General features: G+C 45.6%; 1 protein-coding gene and 1 long non-coding RNA gene across 5 annotated transcripts in view; one reads left to right on the top strand and one right to left on the bottom strand.

Moving 5' to 3' along the window:
- Positions 1-183: 183 nt before the first annotated feature.
- On the bottom strand, positions 184-13,407 carry LOC144577936 (uncharacterized). Its single transcript, XR_013522769.1, has 3 exons — positions 13,265-13,407; positions 12,258-12,347; positions 184-291 (listed from the first exon to the last, which is right to left on the bottom strand). It is a non-coding gene; the product is annotated as an uncharacterized LOC144577936 (long non-coding RNA).
- A 9,915-nt stretch (positions 13,408-23,322) lies between these two features.
- Positions 23,323-23,772, top strand: part of FXYD6 (FXYD domain containing ion transport regulator 6) — a 40,276-nt gene continuing 39,826 nt past the window's right edge. For all 4 annotated transcript variants that reach the window (XM_035264718.3, XM_009006896.4, XM_078339592.1 and 1 more), the window contains exon 1: positions 23,323-23,442. The gene's annotated coding sequence lies outside the window, so the exon portion shown is untranslated. The remainder of the gene's footprint in view (positions 23,443-23,772) is intronic.

Genomic DNA, 23,772 nt, shown 5'->3' with positions numbered 1-23,772 from the left:
TAGTCTTTCATATCAATGCCAGGGAAAGTCCTTCTTTTGATTCCTTTCTTGCTCCATCTGCGCAAGAAAGAACGGGGGAGGTGGCAGGTGCCATGCTTACTATATTCCTAGGAGGGGTGACACTGACTATAATAGATCCCACAGTTTCTCACAATTTCAACTGAACCCAATTGAAGTTTATTTCACATCCATGTTAACAGTCCAGTAAGGGTGTTCTGATCAGAGGGCGGTTTTCCTCCACATGCTTTTTCCATCTTGGAAGTTTGTCATCATCCACATTGTTATCTACTTCTAGCCAGAAAGAAAACATAAAAAAAGGCTCATTCACTCCTTAAGCTGTGGCTCAGAAGCCATTTCCACTCACATTTTCTTGGTGCAAACATGTCCTACGTGCCGTGTGGCACCACCTAGACAAAGTTGGGCTGGGAAAGGCAGTCTTTGGCCGATTCCCCTGCAAGAGCCAGTGCTCATTTCAGAGGACGACCAGCCATCTCCATTCACCATTGGAGCTGGCTGCATCCCCAGAAGCCCAGCCTGGGCAGAGAGTTAGGGCTTAACTAGCTCACCAACAGGTATGTTGACAAGGAAGCCCCAAAACTTACTCAGCTATTTTCAAGAAAATCGGGTGGATTTTCTATTTCTATTCCTTTCCTCTTAGAAAACAGACACTTTCCCTTCTCTCTCAGGGGATTCTTAGGACATAAATTGATTGGCAGGGTTGTAAAGGTATGGGAGGGGGACAGAGAAATAAGGTAGAGAAAAAGCAGGATCTATATGGGAAAAGAAAAATACATTTCTCTTGCTCAGGATATCTATAGAGGTTGCCAAAATTACGGATGGAGGGGGGTGATGGGTTATTCTAAACTGGCCCAGAATCTCCAGGGAGCTGTGTGTGTTTTGGGCAGGGAGGGGGTTGCAGTGACATTGTCCTATGTCCCTGGAGCCTAGGGACCTCCAAGTACCAGCCAAACTTTCTGTCTTTGTCAACGCTATTGACTGCTCAATTTCCATAGAATTTCCCTGGGAAAGGAGCACTAAGTGAGTGTGCTGGGAGGGAGGAGGGGGAGACTGTTGGGAGTGACGATGGCTCTTTGCAGAAGGAGCCACTTACGGCTTAGCAGGTGCTCCAGCTGCCTCTGGGCTTTGGTTAGATTCCAAGGGGCCATTGTTCCCCATAATCACTTAGCTGTCGTCCTGATGCAATTGAGTGGACACGGGGACGCACATATGAATTCCCTATGATGGTCATGATGAGGGTAATGATAATACTAGCCAGCATTTGCTGGATGTTTGCTATATGCCACATGCTGTGCTGGACACCTGATGTGTATTATCCCCGGCGAGCACAGGAATCCCATGAAGTGGGCATTGCCATTATCCCTATTTTATAGGTGAGGAAACAAAGGCCAAGAGAAGCGAAATAAGCATCCCAAACTACATGACAGCTTCATGGCAGAGGTGGATTTGGATCCAGGCTCTGACATTCAGCTGCTTTTTTACACTCTGCCCAGTGCTGCTTTCCAGAGTCAGGTGGAGTCCTCCCCGCTGGGACCTCATAGGCTGTGCCATCTGGCTCCATGTTACTAAGCAGTAAAAAACACCACCTTTCTTTTTAAAATCAGACGAATCTGACTTTCATCTGCTGCAGCCTGGCTGAAGAGTGGCAGGGTGAGACAACTCCCCAGAGAAGGCTGGGCACACCCATCAGAGTGTCACATGATCAGAGGCTTAGACCATGCGAACATTGCACAAATGCATCATGAGTAGGAGGAAGCCCTCCCCACCCCCGTTCCAAGTGGATGGTTTCCAGGAGGCCCTGTCAAGTCACAACAAGCTGTCACCCAGGACACCTCCAAGTCTCCCAGATGTAGGTGGATGGCTCTGAGAGGAGAGGAACATGCCATTCATTCTCCATCTCCTGCACACTGGCCCAGGCTTCCTGTCTCTGGGAAGGCTGCCACTAGTCCAGGAAGTAAGCGCTGTACCCATCTTACAAGGGGTCCTCCCAGAGAACAGGGAGGACTGTGCTCAGGAGATAAACAGCCCTGGGCCTTCTGGGGCAGGAGGCCTTGTTAGATGAGACCTCTCTCTGAGAAAGGTGAGGGCATGGCCTGGTCTATGGTCCTCTACAGCTCACTCCTTCCCATGGGACATGGGAGCTGGACATAATAGGCGGCCTTCTCTGTCCAAGCCCTGAGCCCCAGAAAAGGTTCTTTACTTTTCATACAAGGAAGGAGCTGGGAATCTGCTTTGAATAATTCCTTCTAATTACACTGTGCCGTAGTGGAGGGAGCTCTGGAGTTGGAATCGAAGGGCATTCATCTTCAGCTCCCACGACTCCTCAATCCACAGCCATCTCCTGCCCATCACACCAGGGCCTGGGAGACACTTCTTAGTCTTCATATTCCTGGAACTCTGACAGCATCTAGCCATCGAATGCTCCCTACTTTATGACATTGCCACGACTTCTGAGACGTGGACTCTCCCAGGTCCCCTTCCTGCCCTGTGGAAAATCAGATGAATCTGACTTTCATCTGCTGCAGCCTGGCTCAAGGTCTTTCCCAGTCTTCCACAGGTTCCGAAATGGTGTTCCTAGGAGATGCCCCCAGCTCTCTTCTTTTCTCTTGGTAAATGGTAAATGCTCATCCTGGGCCATCTCATTCGTTCCCAGGGTTTCCAACATACACATCTATGGAGCCAGCAGGCATTTGCTCCATGTTACTAAGGAGTAAAAAATACCACCTTTCTTTTTAAAATCAGATGAATCTGACTTTCATCTGCTGCAGCCTGGCTCAAGAAACATCCCTTGTCATCTTCTTCCCCAGGACAGCTTCTTGCATGTTGCTCTCCAGGCTGGATACTCTCTCTGCAAACCTCGTGGGTACCCCTCAGAGTATTGTACAGGTAAATGGCATAGTTCTCGGTGCCCTCACGCTCAGGGACCTCACTGGTACAGAGTCAGACTGAGGCTGCTCCCCTATCTTCAACCCTCAAATCTTTTTCTGCTAGCAGGTAGTTCAGGCCTGTCTCTTTTACAAACAGTGCACAAAGGCTTATAAATTCTCTATGGGATCAAATCCATTCCTTCCTGATAAGATCATGACAGGCCGGGCGCGGTGGCTCAAGCCTGTAATCCCAGCACTTTGGGAGGCCGAGGCGGGTGGATCACAAGGTCAAGAGATCAAGACCATCCTGGTCAACATGGTGAAACCCCGTCTCTACTAAAAATACAAAAAATTAGCTGGGCATGGTGGCACATGCCTGTAATCCCAGCTACTCAGGAGGCTGAGGCAGGAGAATTGCCTGAACCCAGGAGGCGGAGGTTGTGGTGAGCCGAGATCGCACCATTGCACTCCAGCCTGGGTAACAAGAGCAAAACTCTGTCTCAAAAAAAAAAGGTCATGACAAAATCAGAATCAGTATAGAATTCAGTAATTGTATACACGTTCTCATGTGAATGTAAGTTTTAATTCCTCTAGGATAAATGACTGTAGGTGAGATTATTGCGTCCTCTGGTAATTGTGTGTTTAACTTTGTAGAAAAAAAAAAACCTGCCAGGCTTTTTCTAGAGTGGTTGTACAATTTTTCATTCCTACCAACAATATAAGCATTTCATTTGTGCCGCCTACTCACCCTCATTGCCGGTATTTCTTTTTGTAGCCATTCTAATAGATGTGACAAGATACAATGCTATCTCTTTGTGGTTTTAATTTGAATTTCCTGATATCAATAAAGTTGAGAATCTTTTTATGTATTTATTTACCATCTGCATATCCTCTTTGGTGTTGTGTCTGTTCGAATATTTTACCCATTTCTTTATTGGGTTGTTTCTTATTGCTAAGTTTTTAGAGTTCTTCACATATTCTGGATGTGGTCTTTGCTGGATATGTGATTTACAAATATTTTCTCACTGTGTGGCTTGTCTTTTCATTCTCTCAATTGTGTCCTTAACAGAACAAACGTTTTTCATTTGGTAAAATCCAACTTACAAATCTTTTCTTTTTAGATTGTGCTTTTGCTGTTATATCTAAGAACTCTTGCCAAATCCAAGCTCATGAAAATTTTCTTTGATACTTTTCCTTAAGAATTTTATTATTTTGTGTTTTACATTTGGGCCTGCGATCCATTTTGAGTTAATTTTTGAATGCTCTTGAGGTCTGGATTAAGGTTTATTTTTATTTGTCTGTTTGCAAAAGGATGTTAGGTTGTTCCAGCACCACTTGTTGAAAAGACTGTCCTTTTTCCATCCAATTGCCTTTGCATTTGTCAAAAGTCAGTTGAACATATTTGTGTGGGTATATTTCTTGATTATTCTCTTCCATTGATCCACATGTCTGTTCTCTCAATTATACCATGCTGTTTTAATCACTGTAGCTTTATAGTATGACAAAATTGAGTAGAGTAAATCCTCCAAATTCATCCTTGTCCAAAATTGTTTTAGGCATTCTAGTTCTTTTACATTTTCATGTAAGTTTCAGAACTAGGTTGCCTATATTTACAAAGAAACCTGTTGGAGTTTTTATTGGGATTGTGTTAAATCTATAGATCAATTTGGAGAGAATGAACATGTTAACTTTATTGAGCATGTTGCTCCATTTGTACAGAGCTTTGATTTATTTCATCTAGGTTCTATAGTTTTCAGCAGACAAATCCTGTGCCTATTTTGTGAGACTTACAGCTAAGTATTTATGTGTTAACATAACATATTTATTACATTTTTCAAATCAAAACACAGAAGTTTACATTGTTTACATTGCTTTACATGTTTACAAATCTCTTTAACGTTTGGATTAATAAAAGATAACTGAATTCTCATACTTGGTTCTATATTTAATCTGTTGTGTTATGTTAGTTTGGTTGAAATATATGAAGAAAATCCAATCTCATATAGATATAGAGTTGGAAAGTGGAAGGGTATTTAAATGGCCTTTTCAGATCATTCTGATCCTTTTCTAAGTATTATACTTGACCTTGAGAAGTGGTAACTTCGTGAAGGTTAGTTGCAATGAGGAATCAGAAACCATATTAATTAACTTTTTGTATTGGGTTAATTTAAAATCTAATTAGACATCGGTCTATCTTGCACTCCAAAATGGGTCTTTTATCCATGCCTAATTTTATAGCATAATTCATTGATCATTTGCAAAAGATTGGCTCTGTAAGTTATAAATGACCTTCAAATGTTAACACATTTCACTGTATAATATCAAAAACTACATGCATTAATATCATCACTGGAAGCCCTCGCCAGGGCAAACAGGCAAGAGAATGAAATAAAAGATATTCAAATAGGAAAAGAAGTCCAACTGTCTCTCTTCACTGATGAAATGATTCTATAGCTAGAAGACCCTGAAACCTCTGCCAAAGGCTCCTGGAACTGATAGTTTCAGGATACAAAATCAGTGTACAAAAACTAGTAGATTTCTATATGCTAATAACCTTTAAGCTGAAAGCCAAATCAAGAACACAACCCCATCTACAATAACCACACATACACACAAAACCTAGGCATACATCTACCAAGGAGGGGAAAGATCTCTACGGGAAGCAAAAAACACTTTTGAACACAAGCATGGATGACACAAACAAATAAAAAAAATTATGTGCTCACGAATTAGAAGAATCAATATTGCTAAAATGGCCATATCACCCAAAGCAATCTACAGAGTCAATAATATTCCTATCAAGCTGCCAATGCCATTTCTCACAAGACTAGAAAAAACAATTCTAAAATTCATATGGAACCAAAAAAAGAAAAAGTCTAAACAGCTAAAGCAATCCTAAGCAAAACAACAAAGCCACAGGCATCATATTACTGGACTTCAAACTCCACTATAAGGCTATAGTAATCAAAACAGCATGATACTGGTAATCACACAAAACAATGAAACAGAATACAGAACCGAGAAATGAAGCCACACACGTACAGGTATCTGAATTCTGACAAAGTCGACAAAAATAAGCAACGGGGAAAGGACTTGTAGTCAATAAATGGTTCTGGGATAGTTGGCTAGCCATGTTCTGAAGAATGAAAGTGGACACATCAATAAAGTAAACAGACAACCTACAGAACGGGAGAAAACATTCACAGACTATACATCTGGAGAAGTTCTAATATCCAGAATCAATAACAGACTTAAACAACTGAACAAACAACAAACAAACATCCCGATTAAAAAATGGACAAAAGACATGAGCAGACACATCTCAGAAGAAGACATACAAGCAACCAACAAACATGAAAAAATGCTCCACATCACTAATCATCAGAGAAATGCAAATAAAACCACAGTGAGACACCTCTTACACCAGTCAGAATGGCTATTAGTAAAGAGTCAAAAGTCAACAGATGCTGGGGAGGCAGTGGCGAAAAGGGAGCACTTACACACTGTATGTGGGAATGTAAACTGGTTCAGCTGCTATGGAAAGAATTTAGAGATTTCTCAAAGAACTTAAAAACAGAACTACCATTACTGGGAATATATGCAAAAGAAACAAAATAGTTCTACCAAAGACACATGCACACGTGTTTATCACGGCACCACTCACAACAGCAAAGATGTAAAAGCAACCTGGGTGCCCAACAACCGTGGATTGGATAAAGAAAATGTGGTCTATCTGCACCACAGAATACTACACAGCCATGAAAAGTAACAAAATCATGTCTTTTGCAGCAACATGGATGCAGCTGGAGGCCATTATCCTTAGAAAATCAATGCAGAAACAGAAAACCAAATACTGCATGTTCTCACTTATAAGTCAGAGCTAAACACTGACTATTCATGAACATGAAGATGGCAACAATAGACACTGGGGACTGCTAAAGAGGGGGATGGAGGGGGGCGAGGCTTGAAAAACTAACCATTGACCACTATGCTCAGTACCTGGGTGGCAGGATCAGTTGTACCCCAGACCTCAGCATTACACAGCGTACACATATAACAAAGCTGTACATGTACCCCCTGAATCTAAAAGAAAAGTTGAAGTTATTAAAAAATTAACATAAAAATAAATAAAACGTCTATCATGCTTAACAAAAAAAAATCACTGATCTCATCAGAAAAAGTTTTTTCAAACTGGGAAGCTGTCAAGCTCTTGGTAAAGGATGTAAATTCTTTAAAATTTGGATATATTATTTTTGTTTGTTTATTTAATGAGATGGAATCTCATTCTTGTCGCCCAGGCTGGAGAGCAATGGCAAGATCTCGGCTCACTGCAACCTCCGCCTCCTGGGTTCAAATGATTCTTGTGCCTCAGCCTCCCAAGTAGTTGGGATTACAGACATGCACCACCATGTGTCCGGGTGACCTTTGCATTTTTAGTAGAGATGGGGTTTCACCATGTTGGCCAGGCTAGTCTTGAACTCCTGGCCTCAGGCGATCTGCCTGCCTGGGCCTCCCAAAATGTTAGGATTACAGGCGTGAGCCACTGCGTCTGGCCTGAAAATTCAAATTGTTAATTGAAAGCTTAAGTTCTATCATTAGTAACAAATATTGTCAATTGTTTTCCTTGAGGTGATAAGCTCATTTTACTAATTTCTAAAAAATAATGGCCAATTCTCAAGTCTGTGTAATTATAACGTGTTCATCTTCGTTCAAGTAGAAAGGGTGTTTCATGAAAAAAAGCAGCTAGCCTAGCATGCAGCTTAAATATACAAGTCTTTTTCATTGAGACAAACTCAGCACTTTGGAATGCAGCCGAGATCCTGTATGCATGCTTCCCATTTTGTCCTGCTGAATATTAAAAAGACGTGCTCAGGGTTAAAATGTAATCATATTAGTAAGTTTTAATAATTTTTGTGGCTTCTTCAAGGATGTTCTCAAGTGAAACCGGCAAGTGTGTGGAGGTGAGGAACAGTGACTGCAAGTCCTGTGCAGTTTGGTGCCGCTGTGATTCCTGCTGAGGAGACTCACCCTTGCTTCTGTGCCGCTGGTGCAGATGTCAAGACAGTGAAAAAGACAGCTGACATCATAGCCTCATTACGAAACTACTTCTGACCCTGTTGACTCCCTGAAAACGTCTCTGGCTCCTCCACGGGTCCTCAGACCCTACTTTGAGGGCTGTTGCACTAGAGCATACAAGACAAAAGAGCAAAATCTAGCGATACTGATTTGAACTGTACTTCCCAGGAATTCTGTTGGAATCATATCTTTATCTCACCCTCACTACTTTTTCCTTCTCTCAGGGAAAAGTGAACGGTCTTGGCATCTGAAGAGGTCTAAGTCTAGTCGGCTTTATGCTGTGATGCTGGGTCTTGTTGAAGAAGATGGATGAAAATTTAACGGCAGGTTAACAAAGAGCACAGTGGGTGGGAGAAAGAAGAGTGGTTGAAAATTTGACTTTTCTTAACTTCCTGGGCTTGATGCAACCCAGGTGAGCACTCAAATTCTAGTTAGAAACACTTCAGTAATTCTCTCTGGGTTTCAGGAAGCACATCTGATATAGTCAATGTCAGGGATGAAGTCTGGATGGGGTGAGTTTTGTGGCTGGGACCAGAGATCAGAATCCATCAGTTCCCCTCTGATAATCCCTCTAACTAGACTAAGAGATGACCCAAATTCAACTGAATTCAATAAATTGTTACAGGCGCTTATTGGTACCAAGGACTGTCTGAAACGCTGAGACTGGGTTAGAGGACACGCGCCTATCAGTAATGCATCACAGCGTTCACCTCGATGGCCCTTCCTACTCTGGTCTCCTTTTTTTTCAAAAGCTTGATTGTGTTTGTAATTTTGTAATTTAGTTCTCATTATAGGAGCATTTAAAATAATCCAAAGTGGCTGAGCACAGTGACTCATGCCTGTAATCTCAATACTCTGGAAGGCAGAGGCAGGAGAATCACTTTTGGTCAGGAGTTTGAGACCAGCCTGGACAACATATTGAGATCTCATCTCTGCAGAAAAATTAAAAAATAGCCAGGCAGCCTCCTAGCTGCTTGGAAGGGTGAGGCAGGAAGATCTCTTGAGCCCGGGAGTTCAAGGTTGCAGTGACCTGCGATCTAACCACTGCCCTCCAGTCTCGGCGATAGAGGTCCTGTCTCTAACCCCAAACCAAAACCAAACAACCAAACAATCCTCAAAACTATGAAATTAATATAAAATGTACCATTAATGTATGCCAAGCATCGTGCTATAAACTCATCCCATTGTCACATACCTTATCTCAATCTCTCCAAACATTATGAAGTAGGTACTGTTACAAAAAAGGAAGCGATCAATCCCACTATCTAGAGGCAAATATTGTTAGCATTTCAGTAAAATCTTTCAGGAACATTTTCTATACATCCATAGATAGATGCCTACAGTTTTATATCAATGGGATCATATTATATGGGTTGTTTTGTATCTTGATTTCTTTTCTCAGCTATTTGAGATGAACACCTTGCCCATAAGGTTAGATATTACAAGAAGTCCTCCTTCCTCTGAGGGGAATGTTTCAAACCCCCCAGTAGATACCTGAAACTGTGGCTAGTACCAAACCCCATCTCTCTCTACTTCTATCTATCTATCTATCTATCTATCTATCTATCTAGCTATCATCTATCTATATACCTACCTACACACACACTCCCTCTATATATATGCAAACACACACACACTCTCTCTATATGTATATATACACACTATGTTTTTTCCTATACATATATACCTATGAAAAAGTTTATAAATTAGGCACAGTAAGAAATTAACAACAATAACTAATAATAAAATAGAACAATTAAAAATATACATAGCATAAAAGTTATGTGAGTGTGGTCTCTCTCAGAATATCTTATAAAACTTTGTTTACCCTTCTTGCTGTGATGAAGAAGGGACAGAGCCTGATGGCACAAGGTGTCATCACATTATTTAGAACAGTGTGCCATTTACAACTAAGGAATTGTTTATTTCTGGAATTTTTCATTTAGTATTTTTGGATCTTGGTTGAACACAGATAACTGAAACCATGAAAAATGAAATCACGGGCCAGGTGCAGTGGCTCATGCCTACAATACTAGCACTCTACAATGCTTCTACCCCGGAGGCTGAGGTGGAAGGATCACTTGAGCCTAGGAGTTCAAGACTAGTCTAGGCAACACAGTGAGACTTTGTTTCAAAAAAAAAAAAAAAGAAAAGAAAAGAAATCCTGGATCAGCGGGGACTCTTGTACTTTCCTTTTCAATGTTTTCAGAATACTCCATGGTATGGACGTATTGGTGTACTGATCCATAAGTGGACATATAAGTAGGGTAGTTTCTAGTTGCTAATTGTATTAATATAAACAATAGTGCAATACATTTCTTTGTGCATTCTGAAACAATGATCTCCAAAAGGTAGATTCCTATAAATATGATTGTTTACATTTCTATCCCAAATGCTAAACTGTTTTTCAGAAGAGTTGAATTAACTTCTATTCCTCCAGTGGTGTCTACTTTAGCTTCAGAGAGTGCTCAAGGCTGACCTAAAGTGTATGTGAGTGTGTTTTTATATGGATACCTGTGTGTATATGTGAGCTTTCCACATGCATGAGGGTTCATTTATTCATTTAACATTTTCAAGTATCTACCATGAGACAGTCAGGGATTCAACTGTGAGAAACTCAATATGACTCCAGTTCTGATGGAGTCAAACAACCATGTTATTAAAATGAAATGACTGCTATCAGTGCAGGAAGAAAAATGATATAGAGTTATGACTGCCTGTACCGAGGGTCTGCCCTGGTCTGGTGATGATGCGGGGGAGATCAAGGAAGGCTTCCTTGAAAAGGGAATATTAGGCCGGGCGCGGTGGCTCAACCCTGTAATCCCAGCACTTTGGGAGGCCGAGGCCGGTGGATCACGAGGTCAAGAGATCGAGACCATCCTGGTCAACATGGTGAAACCCCATCTCTACTAAAAATACAAAAAAAATTAGTTGGGCATGGTGGTGCGTGCCTGTAATCCCAGCTGCTCAGGAGGCTGAGGCAGGAGAATTGCCTGAACCCAGGAGGCGGAGATTGCGGTGAGCCAAGATTGCGCCATTGCACTCCAGCCTGGGTAACAAGAGCGAAACTTGTTACTCTCAAAAAAAAAAAAAAAAAAAGAAAAGAAAAGGGAATATTAGAGTTGAGCTCTGAAGCGTAAGAAGACATTCACTAGAAGAAGAGTAGGAGGAACCGTGTTCCAGGCAGAGAGAAAATTTTTATCTCTTGTTCCACCCTCAGTGGGAATATCTTGCCAAGCAAATCTGCTGCCATTCCACATACACGAGCACTTCTGCCTTTCCACCTCGGTTTGTTGTTCTCCCAACTCTTTTTCCTCCCAAGGCAGGAGGCCTATGACTCAAAAAATGCAAAGAAGCCTGGAGAGGCTGGAGCCCAAAGAGAGAGGGGGAGAGTGAGGCCAGTGGGTACTGAAGATGTGCCTGATCTTGCATGTCTGAGCGTGTACACGCAATGGTGCAAGTGTGCGCATCTAGGTGCTGCTGGTAGATGTACGTGTCAAGTGGGCTATCAAGATATGGTCCCCTGACCAGAGACATAAGCATTCCCTTGGGCTGGGCCCAGGATCTGTTTTAACAAGCCTCCCAAGGTCTGTGAAGCAAGTCCAAGTCTGAGAACCACTGGCCTGGAGGGTATGTTTATCTGATCGCACCTGTGTGCACGAGGCTTGGGTGATATTTGACTTGCAGGTGGAGATTTGCATCTAGGCATCCTTGCAGCAGAGAGCCCACTCCAACTCACTGGACCTCGTCCTCTCAGAGCACTCCTGAGATTGGGGGCAGGCACTCTGGGGCACTTAGCACATATTAAATGTTGATGGTAATGATGGCAGCCAGACACAACCGTCTCCAGCTGAGCCCCCGTTTTTTACCAGTCCCTGGGTAGAGCAGCCACAAGCCACCCTCCTTTTATCACACATAGAAATCTAATCTTAACCGTGCAGAAAGCAGGAGGTTCACTGGGAGAGCAAGAGAAATGGCCTAGTGGGGAAACATCCCGTACTTCCCCTAAACAGGTTGCTGGGACAAAGGAAACCATTTCTGCCCACTCCTGGCTGATGTCTTTCTGTGCAGAGAGACAGAGAGGCCAGGGGTGGGCATTCAGATTTCAGTCCCACGTTGGGCAGGGGTCAGAGATGGTGGTGACTGAGGGAGAGAGTCCCTGTGTCACAGAACCGGGCATGGGGGGCTCCCTGCGGAGCAGGATCTCCTCAAGGGAAGAGGGCACCAGAAGTGCAGAATGCCTGAAAGCTGTGAGCCAAGGTCACATCTTCCCAGAACAAAATCCTAAGCGAGTACCTGCTTTGCACCCAGATTCCAGTCCTGGCTCTGCCACTTATCAACTTTGGGAAAGTTGCTTCAACTCTTTCAGGCTCAGTCTCCTTGTCCCTGCAGTGGGGAGAAAAATAAAATCTACAGCTCAGGGCTGTTGTACAGATTAAATGAGATGACAAGTGTGAACTGATCACTACCATGCCAGGCACACAGTACATGCTCGAAGTTGGCTGCTGTGTTTGCGTTGCTTTCTTGAGACCTCTCCTGACAAGAGAGTTACATTTGGACATATTGCTCCACTCCGTGAACCAGCTCCATGAGTTAAATTGGGTCTCACAGACATGGGGATGGGGCCAATGGCTCTTTCTTTTCTCCTGGAGCACTTAGTTTCTGGGCACTCTGTAAAGATCTGAAGTAGTGGGCATCTTCTCTGCCCCACAGTTTCTGATGCCTTGCATCTCTGCGTCCACTATGATACAGCGTAATGGTCTGCTACGAGGTGAGGTTCACCATGAAGAGAGTTATGGGTGAAATGGGGGTAAAGATACCCAGCCTGCTATGTTGTCTAGGGGTAAGGTGTGCAAGGTGCCTGGCTCCATGCCTGGCACGTAGTAGGTACATAATGGGTTAAGATTAAGCTCTATCTTGGGATGTATCAAAGTGGACTGAGTTCGTATAGCAAAGTCAAGAGATGAATAGTTATTGAGCAATTACCATTGCCAGGCACTGCAGCTATTTACCTGTTTATCTTAACGAATCTTCCTAATTATCCTGTGAAAGAGGTGATGAATATCCCTGATAGGATCTTAACAGATGAGGAAACCGACGCTAAGAGAAGTTAAGTAACTGGTCCAAGACCAACAGTAATTAAACGGCAAGTCCCGGAATTCAAGTAACGATTATTTATGCTCATTCTGCTACCACCCTACTGCCTTCCAAATAATCTCATTCTTTGGCATGGAAACTGCAGACAACATTATTGATCACTCTGTTGAGCAAGAATTATTTGCCAAGGAAATAAATTTACCGACCTGGCTCATTTTGCCCGCTCTGACCGTAGGGAGAGCTCTTCTTGCTACCTGGCCTTGACCCTCCTACTACAAGCAAAATCCCTTCTCTCTTGTTTCACTCCTCAGCAGGGCAGCTGGAAAGATTTAAGCAGCCTGCTCCATGACCAGAGGTTCTTAGGAGAATGGAAAACTGAAAATATGCTCTGTTGTGTGGTGTCTGTGAGGTCACTTCCAATGACAAAGAAAGGTTGGACTTGGAGGGGATGAGAAGGCAGAGAGCAGAATCTGGACACCAGGTTAGAAGCCCTCCACCTCACTGACTTAGTGCCTGGATCTGGTCCTCTTCAAGGCCCTGGTGAGATTGCCTCTCAGCATAGTGGGGCCAAGGATGACTGTGTTAAAGACCCTCCCACTCGGGCACCAGCCAGTCCTCTCCCACTCTGCTGGTGAAGGAACCAAATAAGATAAATGGACCAGATGGAAACTTTCAAACCCCTGTTCCTTCCCAGTAGAACCTTCTGAACCTGCCAAGTAACCAGGCTTCAGGTCCCACACAAGTTCCTACCTCTGTGCCTCAGCTTGCCTGCCCCAACCCCAGAGCCTCCTCCTCCTCCTCCTTCACGGATGGCTCTTCAGGAAGATGGCTCTGACCACGTTTTGATCATTTAGGAAATTCTGTGTTTTCTCACTTCTTGGCTAGGATGCAGAAATCACAAGAGATGAATGGGGCAAGGGAAGGAAGACTGGACCGATACTCAGATCTTGCTCTGGTCCTGACTCAGCCGCTGACAAGCTCTGTGTGACTCTGAGCAAGTCAGTTTCCTTCTCTGAGCCCTGCACTCCCAGTTTGTGAAACATTTTCGAAGGTCTCATCCAGCTCATATAGTCCACAGCTCTGCTTCCTTTGACTCGCCTCTCAGTGTCTGGTTCAGGGCTCTGCACACAGAAATCTCTTATGCCCCACATCTTCCAAGCTCTGCTTTTCTGAGGCTGCCTGGTCTCTCTTACCACACATCCCTGGCCCAGGCTGTGGTGGCTCAAGCTCACTGCGTGTTCCAAAACTGAAACTCACTGTGTTGTCTGTGAGTCATGCATGAAGCAGCCCAAGGGAGAATTCAGTGGGAAGCCTCAACTCGTGATCCCAGGGAGGGCCTGCTAAGATACAGATGCCCAGGTCCCATCCCTGGAGAATCATGGGCTTTGGGTGGGGCCCTATCACCTTGCTTTAGTCATCTGCTGCTGCACAGCAAAGTGCCCCCTTCCTTTGCATTTAAAAAAACAACCAACAAATTTGTTCATTTCTGATTGGGAATTAGGCAAGGCCCAGCTGCGTAGTTTCTGGTCAAGGTAGCTGGAGGGGCTGCCTTCAGCTGATAGCTGGGAGGGGAATGTCCCATTTTCAGGTCTCTGCCTGCATGGTCTCTCTACCCAGTAGGGTAGTCTGACTTCTTATTTGTTGGTTTGTTTGTTTTTCTGGAGTTGGGGTCTCACTCTGTCACCCAGGCTGGAGTGCAGTGACACAATCTTGGCTCACTGCAACCTCTGCCTCTTGGGTTCAAGCAATTCTCCTGCCTCAGCCTCCAGAGTAGCTGGGACTAAAGGACCACACTGCCACAGCCAGCTAATTTTTTCTATTTTAGTAGAGATGGGGTTTTACCGTGTTGCCCAGGCTGGTCCCGAACTCCTGAGCTCAGGCAATCTGCCTGCCATGGCTTCCCAAAGTGATAGGATTACAGGTGTGAGCCACCAAGCCCGGCTAGTCTGACTTCTTAGGAGGCAGCATTCAAACAGTGAAGGCAGAAGCTGCAAATTCCTTAAGGTGCAGTCAAAAGTTACACAATGGTAGGCCTGCCTCTTTCTCTTGCTCAGACCAAGTCACAGAGCCAGCCCAGATTGAAAGAGAAAGGAAACAGACCCCACTCTCAGTGGAAGCAGTGGCAAAGCTTCATTGCAGAAGAGTACAAGGGATAAGGACCTATTGCTGAGGCCATCTTTGTAAATATAATTGACCACAACTTTAAAAACACTTTCCGGTTTAGTCTGATGCACTCAAGGTCTGTGAACCACGTCCCAGGAAGTCTGGTCCCACCTCCCCCATTCTCCTTCCTGTCAGATGATAAGCAGCACCAGGCTGCCCCACAGGCTGATGGGGGAGTGATTATTGATGATCTTGGTTTTCTCTGTCTATATCATTCTTATCTTTTGCATTCAACCAATATTTATCATATACCCATTATATTGATGCTGGGGTGGGAGGGGGGAGAGTAAAAACAACAAACAGACACCTTTCCTGTTGGTAACAGATGCTCAGTACCACAACGAAAAATCAGCACTGAGACAAAGGATCTCTCAGCAAAGCAATGTTTACTTCCTGCACTGCAGGAAGGGTACCCTCACTAGCCATCTTGCCAGGAGAGTACAACAAATAAAGGAAAGGCAGACATATTTATCCCTTATACATTTGGGGTCGTCCTTACTGCTGTGTCTGATCTCTGTTGGCTGGAGCCAGACCTCACCATCTAAACTAAAACCCGATTGGCTAACAACTTAAAACTTTTCTAAACAGGTAAGGGGCATAGGCTGAGAGCTAGGACATGGCTGTGAGCAGGTCCAGCACAGAAGTCTTGGTTAAAGTACAAGGACATAGTGGCCGGGCGAGGTGGCTCAAGCCTATGATCCCAGCATTTTGGGAGGTCGAGGCAGGTGGATCACGAGGTCAAGAAATCGAGACCATCCTGGTCAACATGGTGAAACCCCGTCTCTACTAAAAATACAAAAAATTAGCTGGGCATGGTGGCGCGTGCCTGTAATCCCAGCTACTCAGGAGGCTGAGGCAGGAGAATTGCCTGAACCCAGGAGGCAGAGGTTGCGGTGAGCCGAGATCACGCCATTGCACTCCAGCCTGGGTAACAAGAGTGAAACTCCGTCTCAAAAAAAAAAAGTACAAGGACATAGAATATACCACATGCCTATAAGCATGCCATGTTTAACAGCTTAAAAAAGAGTTATTAGCATACTTATGATTTATTCTTTAACAAGAAAGGAAACTTGGAAGACCTTTTTTACTTGCCACACTTCCCATCCTCAGGTTACTTGCCATCTAAAAGTAAACAACTTAGCCAGCTCTTGGGGCTGAGTCATCACATCCCTTCTCCTGATTCCTAATCAGAAAGTTCCAAGCTAAACTTAAGATGATAGCTGTGCATTCTCTTTTTAACAATGTGCCAGGAAGATGCGGAAGGTGCGTTTTAGGCATTACTATAAATGTGTAGTAATAAGTGGCCAGGATAGTGAGTGTTTTACAGACATCACCTCCCACCGGCCGCCTCTAAGGTCCTTACAAGGTCTGAAAAGTAAAAATCAATAGAGAGAATGTTTTAAATGGTGGACATCAAACATGCCTCTGGTCTGAGGAGCAATTATACCAACAGTAGCATCAAAGAGATCAGTAAGTTACAGGAGGGCTGGGAGCGTGGAGAAATCAATGGACCTAGGAGACCATTAGAAACAGACAAGAGGGGCAGTGCCTCTATGGCCACAGTGGTCTGCTGACCTGCCCAGCACTCCTCTTGGCACCCAGTGTCATCAGAGATGAGCTGCTTCCCCAGGACAGGCAAGGAACAGCCCTGGGATGCCAGGCCTCTGGCCACTGTCACACCTTCCTTGGAAGAAACGCAAGTTTGCCTACAGGCACTGAATTTGCCTGACAGGAAAAGTCCTTTCTGCTCTCCTGGCAGTTAGACTGCAGGCTTCATGTGACTTCCTTACAAACAAGTTCAATGATCTACAAGCCTCCACATCATTTTTATTGTTTTCCTAAACTCCAGCTCAGGCTTTGGGGTGGGGGTGGGAGCGGGACATGCCAAAGAGAATAAGCGGATTCAAATTAGTCTTGTTTGCCCAGGAAACATGACTGGGCTAGTGGGTTACTGTCTAGTTGCAAAGCTGTTCTCCAGACTGATGGAGGTGCCTACTGGGTCCTACAATTCTTCCTTGCTCAAAACTCAGCTTCAGCCTCTGTTCTGAGCCTGGAGCCAGTGGGCTGGAAGAAAGTATATGATGATAAACAGGTGCCTCTCCCCACGAACGCTGGCTCCAGGCACTCAGGGAGGGGCGGGAGTTCAGGCGCCTGCTTATGCTAACAGGCTGTCAGCTTCTCTGTGCACCAGGAAAGCAGAAATACAAAGCTATTCTGGTCTTGTCTAGGAAGCCATTATGTCTTGAATTTCCAATGTCATTATCTCCAAAGGGCAACATTGCTCCGTTTTTCTCCCATTTGTATTCAGTGGGAAAAGACAAATGGGTGCATATTTGCAGAGAGGAGGGGCTTGGGGGAGGAGTGGTCATGTGTTCTGATACGGATCATTAACAGCTTCTGGAAGATGCATGTTCATAATTAGAGATCAGCACCTCGAGGTGACATTTCACACTTACAAGACAAGTTTAAGTTAATCAGGCAGCAATTGGTTCTCTAGACTAATTGGACTGGGGTGGATTTTTCACTTAGAAACAAATCTCATCCGTGTCTTGGCATGCCTTGAATAATGCTATTTCCTTACATATGTTATGGTTTTCCTGCAGGAAGACAGAGTGAAATTTTATTTCAGACTTCCCTCACTCTGACTGCCTTTGCTTTCTCCCTTTCCCAAATATCAAGATCCTGATATAAAGATATCTACGTAAGGAAACGGACGGTGCAGGACCCATGCTCCAAAGAGAGATGCTGGTGTTTATGCTTCTGATGTGCTGGCATGTGTCAGGTGTGTGCTGCTGGGCTGCAAGTGGTGGGTCAAGGTCTTTTAGGGGAGAAGGACTTGTGCTGAATTTCTGCTTTCTCATGATGAAAGCCTGTCCTTCCCAGTTGTTCCAACCCACATACATCAGTTAGGCTTGTATTGGCTGTATGGAACAGAGAACCAGCTACAGTCGCTTTATGTAATAGGAGTCAAATTTGCTCACATAACAAGAAATCTGCAGTGAAGCCATTCAGGTGTTGTTGATGGCTCTTTCAGCTTCTTGTCCTGCCATCCTTACTCAAATACTTATTTTCTTCATGGTTGCAAAATGGCTGCTTCACCTCCAGGCATCACATCCATGTTTCTGACAAAGAAGAAGGATGATGAGGAGGAAGACAGGAAAGAACAAGGCGAGGAGGGGAAAAGGAACACACCCCTGTGTTTTTCTTGGAGCAATTCCGTTCCAATCTCCTTGGCCAGAACTGGGTCATGTGGACACCTGTAGTTGCAAAAGTGTCTGGGAAAATGAGGCGTTTACACTGAACACATTGCTGCTCAGCTAGAAAAATGTTCGATAGAAAAGAAAAAGAAGATAATTAAAGCTGACTAGACACCAAGCAGCATCTGCCACCCTCTCCTGACAGCTCCGTGTGCAGTCAGAGAAGACCTGCTTTTCATTCTCCAGGTCAGCGTGAGGGTTGCCTGCTCTTCCTCTGGAAGCAGCCTGGCCTGGGAGGTCCCCAGGACTCACCCTTTAGAAGAAGGCCTTCATCTGGAAACGATCAGAGCCCTGTGAGGCTCACTATCCATCTCTCCTCTGCCTGTGGCTTCAATAGCACCAACTATTTCCTCCCTTCATCTTGGCAAGAGAAAGCAAAGCTAGTGAATTTCACAGGTGTGTTCTTGGCCCAGGGTATCAGTGCTCAGGGAACCAGTTCTGAAGACTCTCTGAAGATTGATGGCTAAGACCTCTGATTAAGATGGGAGGTTGCTGGCTGGAGATCAAAATGAATGTGGAGAAGTTGGTTGGTGCAAGACCATGCAGGGGCCTTCAAGTCAACAACTACAATTCACTTAAATTCACCGACTTATAAGTGGGTCACCACGCACGATAGCGGGGTCTGTAAGTGGAGTGAGATGTCACGTTTTACCTTAAGGAGTTCCCATTCTATTCAGGCAGCAGACATGCAATTAAACAGCAAAGTTCAAGCTCTGGTAAGTGCAATTATAAATGAAAAGACACAATGCTGTTAGTTACAACATGGATAAGACAGCTTTCTCTCTCTCTTTTTTTTTTTTTTTTTGAGACGGAGTTTCGCTCTTGTTGCCCAGGCTGGAGTGCAATGGCGTGATCTCAGCTCACTGTAACCTCCGCCTCCCGGGTTCAGGCAATTCTCCTGCCTCAGCCTCCTGAGTAGCTGAGTAGGGATTACAGGCACGTGCCACCATGCCCAGCTAATTTTTTGTATTTTTAGTAGAGACGGGGTTTCACCACGTTGACCAGGATGGTCTCGATCTCTTGACCTCGTGATCCACCTGCCGCGGCCTCCCAAAGTGCTGGGATTACAGGCTTGAGCCACTGTGCCCGGCCCAGACAGCTTTCATTTTAATAAGGTAATATTTGAATTTGGCTTTGCAGGATAGGTAGAATTCTTGTAAGTAGAGAAAAGAGGCAGAGGATGTTTCAAGCAAAGAAAACTATGTAAACAAATATTTGCGGGTAGGGAGCAGGCAGCATATTTGGATAACTGTGTATTGCTCTTTTGGTTTGGGACATGGCATTTACAAGGATTGGGGTGACAAAGTGATGGGGGAAGTAGGGCATGGAGTGGATCAGGAGATGAAGCAGGAGTGGCAGGTGGGTGTCCGGTGGTAAAGACTGAATGTTGTGTTAAGAATTTGGACTTTAACTTGTAGAAAATAGGGAGCCATTGAAGTTTTGAATCACATTTGTATTGTGGAAGACAACTCTACCTAGAGGTAGGGGGACCATGGCAGAGTCATCAATGGGAGTCTGGTGCCAGAGGCCTGACCTAGAACAGAAGTGTTGGGCAGGAAAGGAGGCACTGGGGGAGAGGACGGAGCATGGCATGTGTTTTGCAAGGTAACTGGGTTGGGGGCAGTGCCATTCATGAATTCAAGGAAGACATAAGAGGGAGTGGCTTCAAGGCATGGGAGGATGGATAGGCAGTGGGTTGGGAGGATGGATAGGGAGTGGGTTGGGAGGATGGATTGGGAGTGGACTGGGAGGATGGGATTGGAAGTGAGCTGGGAGGATGGATTGAGAGTGGGTTGGGAGGATGGATTGGAAGTGGATTGGGAGTGGGTTGGGAGGATGGATTGGGAGGGGGCTGGGAGGATGGGATTGGAAGTGGGCTGGGAGGATGAATAGGGAGTGGACTGGGAGGATGGATAGGGAGTGGATTGGGATGATGGATTGGGAAGATGGATAGAGAGTGGATTTGGAGGATGGATAGAGAGTGGATATGGAGGATGGATTGGGAGTAGATGGTGCTGACTCCCTGGGATTTCTTGCCTGGGTCTCCTGGGGAGAGGGTTGGACTGGAGATTGTGGACTCATCAAGCCTAAGTGGGTGGTAAAACCCTGGGTGTAGATTTAGATTGTCCAGAAAGTATATGAAGTGACCAAGGGCTCAACACAGCTGCCTGAGGGAGAAGCTGGAGGAGTTTGACAATGAAAGGTTGGGGAGACAGGAAGGGACACCCAGGATCAAGGAGTGGTTTGGAAGGGAGCAGAGCTGTTTCAGCCAAGGAGCTAGGAAACAGTTCTGTCCTAGGGGTTGGGGGCTTGGCATTTGGCTGAGTGGGGAGGCCACACATTTATACCTGTGCCAAGCTAAGTGGGTATCCATGAACACAAAGCAGCAGTCAATGGGCAAGATCGGCTCCCTTCTGCAGCCTCACCCCAGGATGAGTGGCACAACTGCCTTCTGTGTCTATCTAGAAGGGATACCTGCTAGGAGGGGAGAGCGTCTCTTCTAAGGCTCCTGGTCTCTCCCCTTTAATTTCCCCTTCAAGCCTTCCCTGTCCTGTGTGACCAGGACACAGGAGGTCACTCCATGACCTGTCTGTGGCTGTGTGACCAGGACATTGACAGGCAGAAGGGCTATTTTGCCACAATATAAGGGAACTGGGGCAAGTGCTATCCAGATGGGAGTCTAGCTGCACGGCTGTGAGTTACTTAGCTCAGAACAAGCTTCAAAGCATAGGGCAGCCCCTTATGCTCCCAGCAGTTGTACTGCCCTCCCCAGCTCCAGGTCTTCCCATGGTTCCAGTTCCAAGGGGTGGGGAGCGTTTCAGGAATGGTTTCCATACTTTCTTATCCAGCTTTCTCCATGGATGCACAGCCCTGCCCCAGCTCTCTCTTTGCGCCTTGGGCTTGTAAAGGAGCAGGGTTCTTTAGTGGGGAGCAGGCTCATTTCTCAGCTTCATGTTAGTGCTGCCCCCACACAGCCCCCTGAACCTTGACTTGCAGATTCTGCCAGGAATGTCCCAAGCCAGCCTCTCACCAATTCGTGCTCAGAACAGTTTTCTTGATGCCCATCAGCGGCTTCCCGTTGTCCTGAGGATAAAAGCTGGAATCACCAGGAATTGTTGGGTCAATCCCACATTGGCGCCTTTCACATCATGCCCCTCCTGCCCCAGGGCCTTTGCACACACTGCTTCTGTTCCAGATACAGAATCACTTTCACACCCTGACACCCCAATTCTTGGCTTCTTTACCTCATCTGAACATCTCCTGACCTTTCTCAAGTGCTATCTCTTCAGGGCTCTGAACTGTGTTTGAATTACACGTTTATTCATGGGAACATCTGCTGAATCTCTATCTCACCCAGGGACCACATCTTCCCCCTCCACAGATCTTGGCCCAGGTCTCAGTGAAGAGTAGCTCCTCCTGCCCATAAATGGTTGAAAGAATGGAGCAGCTGGTGACCTCTTTTTACGGATGCCCACATTTTTCACAGGGGGTAGATGTGTTTCTTTTCCTGCTAGAAGGGAGATGTGAGTCACCCTAGAACAAGCTTGTGTGCTGCTTTGTAGCTGTAACACCCCAAATTCCTCCAGCAGTACCCCTGGATGGAACGTGAAGACGTACTATTTGAGAGGCAAGCCATGACCGTTCCTCTTGCAAATTTAGCTCTTGGTATCCCTCTGCAGCCTGGGCTGGTCAGTATTAGGGAGGGGGACCTGGGGAATCACTGGGCCAAACACTTCGGAACTCTCTGGTTGGAAACGGGGCTGAACCAAAAGGTGGCTTGGCTTTGGAGTTCTGAACTATCCTTTCCCAAACAGGCTTGCAAAACTTGGGCTTGATGTGTCATCACCAGTAGGTGCTCTAAAAAGCAACACGGAGAGGTGGCCAAAAGGCAGGATTCAAGGGCATTTGGAGGGATGAATGTCCCTGCCCGAGGACATGGCCTAGAAAGGGGTGTGGTTTTCAATCTGCCACTTAGAACACATGGAAATGAAAGGGCAATTGTAATGTAGTCCTCCGTTTACAGAGGAAAAGACAGGAATGGAAGGGTTAGGCACACAGATGGGCAAGATTTGAGTCTAGCTTTGGAGAAGGAGTTTTAGCATTCACAGAAACCCCAGGGGCTTCAGGACTGGGCCAGAGTGGCATCCATTCAGCCAAGTCCCACGATTAAGGGGTCAGAACTGTGAGGGGAGGCTCTTTGGCTACTCTTCCTCAGTAGCTATTTATGGTTCCTCTACTGGTTCCAAAGCCTCCTTGAGTTCACGTATATTTCCTGCCTTTTGAGACCTGACCATTTATTTAAGTGATTCAAATCATCTAGGGCAGAGCTGGAAGAGACGTCAGGATCGTCTAGTCCATCTCCCGAATTTCACAAATGAGAAAACAGGTGCAGAACTGGGGGTAGCAGAGGCAGGGCCAGGTTTCTTCCTAGCAGTGCCCATCGTGCCCGGCTTGGGGTTTGTAAGGCAGTCTCCATGGCCCTGCCCAGGCTTGGACAGTGACAGCCTTTCTCAGTAGCCACCCCCTCCACGCAGCCCCGCCATACACACACCTTGACTGAGGCTGGACAGCCTCCATCTCAGCATGGCTCCTGGCTCCGGACACTTGTGTTTCTTTGGTTTCCACCGGTGCCTGGCCCCTGCCCCTTCCTACAAGCTCTGGCCCCTAATAGTAAGAGTCAATTTCTTGAGCACTCACTATGACTCCCATGGGGTCAGTCTTCTAATAACCATTTTCCCACGGGAGGAAACAGACTCAGAAGCTGAGTGCAGAGATGTGCTCCACGTCGCGTCACAGGCAGGATTGCCGAGCTAAGATTTACATCTTCACATTCAAAATTCGTCATTTTGAATTTTGACTCGTGGGGACTGGACTAAGGAGGGGGCGGTACTGCTCCTGGCAGGGCCAGAGTTGGAAGGGGCTTGAAAAGAGGGTTCCTGGCCGCAGATCTACGTATAGTTCAGGTGAGGGCCGTCCGCCCAGCTCCCCACCTGGCTCTAGCTGTAAATGACAACTACAACTGGAGCTGGCTCCTGCGCCCACGACACAGCCATTCATGCTTTTGGTTCATATTCCCCTTAATTACCAAGGCTCCCAATTAACGTGGGCTGCTGTGTCTGGTGCTGGGTTATTTTCTCCTATTTTTCCGTTCCTCGGAGTTTACTATTGCGAGAGACACCAGCTCTGCCATTGCGTCTGCCTTGCTCCCTTCCCACCCTAACCGGAGGGAAACCAAAAAGCAACAGCTGATGGCAAATCCGCTCCGGCGCTAGCACGCCCCCTCGGCGGCGGTC

The sequence above is a fragment of the Callithrix jacchus genome, chromosome 10 (genome assembly GCF_049354715.1).
Source record: "Callithrix jacchus isolate 240 chromosome 10, calJac240_pri, whole genome shotgun sequence".
Classification (NCBI taxonomy): domain Eukaryota; kingdom Metazoa; phylum Chordata; class Mammalia; order Primates; family Cebidae; genus Callithrix; species Callithrix jacchus.
Note: the sequence above shows the minus strand (reverse complement) of the source record. Positions and strands in the feature narration are given on the sequence as shown.